The sequence below is a fragment of the Jaculus jaculus genome, chromosome 12 (genome assembly GCF_020740685.1).
Source record: "Jaculus jaculus isolate mJacJac1 chromosome 12, mJacJac1.mat.Y.cur, whole genome shotgun sequence".
Taxonomy (NCBI): Eukaryota; Metazoa; Chordata; class Mammalia; order Rodentia; family Dipodidae; genus Jaculus; species Jaculus jaculus.
In genome coordinates this window covers 91,424,147-91,428,034 of record NC_059113.1, presented here as the reverse complement: position 1 = coordinate 91,428,034, position 3,888 = coordinate 91,424,147, and the positions used below count along the sequence as shown (strand labels likewise).

General features: G+C 48.0%; 1 pseudogene; it reads right to left on the bottom strand.

Moving 5' to 3' along the window:
• Positions 1-243: 243 nt before the first annotated feature.
• On the bottom strand, positions 244-2,921 carry LOC101599354 (annotated as a pseudogene).
• Between the last annotated feature and the right edge of the window lie 967 nt (positions 2,922-3,888).

Below are 3,888 nucleotides of genomic sequence, written 5' to 3'. Positions count from 1 at the left end.
TTCCTTGGGGTGTTATTACTTAGGGATCACCTCAGATAGAGGCTTGTCTGTTTAGGGCAAAGACCAGGGACATGGGTTTCTATCTGCACAGGATATGGTAACAACATAGCAATCCACCATTGTGATGCATGTCCTTTGACTTACACATGGATGTTTGCTATTTGTTTCTGCCTCAAGACAATCCCCACCCCCCCTTTTTTTTGAGAACACAACAGACTTTTTATTGAGTGTGTGACAAGAGGTTTAGTCAAAAAGACCAAAGCCCATGTCGTCATCAGACTCCTCAGCCTCTCCTTTCCTGGCTTCCACGTTCTTCGCCTTTGCTGGAGCACCAGGCGCAGAAGCAGGCGCACCGGCCCCCAAGGTGCAGATGAGGCTCCCGATGTTGACGCTGGCCAGGGCCAAAAAGGCTCCACACTCAGCCCGGCTGCTTTAACGAGGGCATTGCTCCTGTCCTCCGTGACCGTCACTTCGTCCTCGTGCAGGATGAGGGCCGAGCAGATGCAGGCGAGCTCGGAGACGGAGGCCCCGGGTGCAGAGTGCCGGGCACGGGGCTAATCTCCGGGTGAAGCGAGGGCCTCACCCCAAACGCACCCTCCGCATCCTTGGAAGAACCGATCCCCTTGGTGGCAGCTGAGGAAAGCCAATCTCCACTTTTGTTTTTATTTAAATTTAAAAAATATATATTTATTTATTTGAGAGCTACAGACACAGAGAAAAGAGGCAGAGAGAGAAAGAGAGAGAGAGAGAGAATGGGCACACCAGGGCCTCCAGCCACTGCAAGCCAATTCCAGACGCATGCACCCCCTTGTGCATCTGGCTTATGTGTGTCCTGGGGAATCAAGCCTGGGGTCCTTAGCCTTCCCAGGCAAGTGCTTAACCACAAAGCCATCTCTCCAGCCCCCCAGTCTCCACTTTTTGAGGACCATGTGGTAGAAGAAACCTTAGGCCAGGGCTCCACTTTGGGATTGTCCTGGAGAGCAGAACCAACAGGATTCTCTTTCTCTTAAATATTTGGGATGTTAGCCTCAGGGAGAAGAAGAGATTTGAATTTCTTGCTTAGGAAAAGCCATGGGACAACTCAGTTAGAGAAGTGCTGGCCTTGTGGGCATGAAGACTTGGCTCCCCAGAACCCACATAAGAAGAAAGAAATTTAAGTATGGGGCAAAATGGTGGGGGTTTGTGGTCCTAGTGGTAGGGAGGTGGAGGCCGTATCATCCCCAGGGCCTAATGACCAACTAGCTGGTCTAATTGGTGAGCTCCAGGCCAGTGAGAGACCTTGTCTCGAGAAAAGGGGACCGTGTTCCTGAGGAACAAGACTGAAGGGTGTCCTCTGGCCTGGACATGCACTCCCACCCCACACAAGCATATACATATGCACATACACATATGCACAAACCATACATGCATGCATGACAAAGAAAACCCATGAATAAGCTGTCATACATGTCTATAATTCAAGCATTTGGGAGGGAGAGGCAGAAGGATCAGGAGTTCAGGATTATCCTTGGTTACATAGTGGGTTTGAGATCAGCTTGGGCTACAAGAGACCCTGTCTCAAAAAAGAATAATAACAGGGCTTAAGAAATGGTTTAGCAGTTAAATGTGCCCGAAGGACCTAAGGACCCAGGTTTGATTCCCCAGGACTTACATAAGCCAGATGCACAAGGTGGCGCATGCTTTTGGAGTTTGTTTGCAGAGGCTGGAGGCCCTGGTGAGTCCATTCTCTATCCCCCACTTTCCCTCTCTCTCTGTGTCTCTTTCTATCTTTTAAATAGTAAAAAGAAGTTAAAGGGATTATTTAAAAAGAAGAAGAGGAAGAGGAGGAGGTGGAGGAGGGCTGGGCGTGGTGGCGCACGCCTTAATCCCAGCACTGGGGGAGGCAGAGGTAGGAGGATCACCATGAGTTCAAGGCTACCCTGAGACTACATAGTGAATTCCAGGTCATCCTGGACTAGAGCTAAACCCTACTTCAAACAAACAAACAAACAAACAAACAAACAAACCAACAAACCAACAAACCAAAACAACAACAAAACAAAAAGGATGGGGAGATGGAGCTGGCCCAGTGGGTAGGAGCACTTCTCGCTACTTAAGCCTGAGGACCTGAGATTAGCCCCCAGCACCCCTGCAGAAAGACAGGTTGAGGCTGTGTGCACACCTGGAAATCCAGTGTTGAGGAGGATAGAGACAGGGGGATTGCTGGGGCTCCCTGGTCAGCCAGTCTAACCAAAAAATGAAGCCGGGCGTCGTGACGCACGCCTTTAATCCCAGCATTCAGGAGGCAGAGGTGGGAGGGTTGCCGTGAGTTCGAGGCCAGCCTGAGACTATATAGTGAATTCCAGGTCAGCCTGCGCCACAGTGAGACCCTACCTTGAAAAACCAAAAAAAAAGAAAAAAAAATAAAAAAGACACACTCCAGGTTCAACGAGTAAACTGTCTCAAGAAAATAAGATGGAGGGTTGGAGAGATGGCTTGGCGGTTAAGCGCTTGCCAGTGGAGCCTAAGGATCCCTGTTCGAGGCTTGATACCCCAGGACCCACTTTAGCCAGATGCACAAGGGGACGCACGCGTCTGGAGTTCGGAAGCCCTGGCGCGCCCATTCTTTCTCTCTCTATCTCTCTCTGTGTCTGTCGCTCTCAAATAAATAAATAAAAAAAATTTTAAAAAAGAAAATAAGATGGAAAAGTGGTCAAATCTGATGCTCTCCACTGGTCTCTACATGCACACACAGAGGGCATGTGTATCTGCGTACACACATGCATGTACTCCACATGTACCAAAACAAAAGAAAGGAAAGAAAAGAAAGAAAAAGAAAAAGTTGCGAGAGGGGGAGCCTGTAAGTAGAAGAAGGGAGGTCTACATCCGTTTCCCACGGGTGGTCCATACCGTGCCTACCGTACCAGAGGTGCAGGCTCCATTCTTATTAACTGGAACCACCAGAATTTTCCTTTGGTACCTGTGCAAGATGCTTTGACAATAAACCCAGCATCTCATCTAGGGTTGTTTATAAAGTTATAGCCTATTTCTAGCTAATGATCATATAAACTATCAGATGAAAAATCACAAGCTTGGTTCTATTGAGGAACTGAGACAGGAAATCTGCCAAGCAGTGGTACCATAAAACTCCACATCGTAAAAGACAGACCAAATGGTGGAACCTTCACCAGGCCCTGAGAAGGAACACCTGTTCATAAGGCCCTGGAGAGGGTATGATAAAAACTGACTTTGATCTCCTCCTGTTTCTGTTTCTCTCTCTCTCTTTCTCTCTCCCTCTCTCCTCTCTCACCTCTCTATCTCTTTTTTATCACTTATCTTTTTCTTCCTTCTCTTCTTGGGCGCTGACCTGTAACTCCCAGTACCAGTAGGTGGCTATCATCCACAATGAGCTTTTGATCAGAGAGACCTACAAGGTCTCCCAAAAGAAGACAGATTTCTGTCAGAGAGCTTGATGACCCACCAAAGGTTAGTGCTAAATCCTACTGCTGAAGACACTATATGCTGTTGGCATATAACATGGAGTGACATGGCTGGAAGCTGGAAGAGTCAGTCCCCAGACAGTGTGTCTAGTGCCAGAAGGTGCTACATGAGTGACTGGGGGAAATGACCAATATCTGTCCAAGCAACTTAGCAGCAAAGAACCTGTCGTGATGCTCACACAAGTGCAATAGTGGCACACAGCCATGGTGGGGAACCAACTGCTCTTGATTTGGCTAACTGATACTCTCAGTGGAATGGGACCCATAGCTGGAGCTGGGAAACAAATCAGAACCAGATCCAAAATTGAGCCTGCTCTCCATTATCAAGCTCCCACCAATTGTGGGCTATGAGTGGGCCTACACCTATTAAACTCTATCCAAAAAATAATGGTTGTCACATTTATCTGGT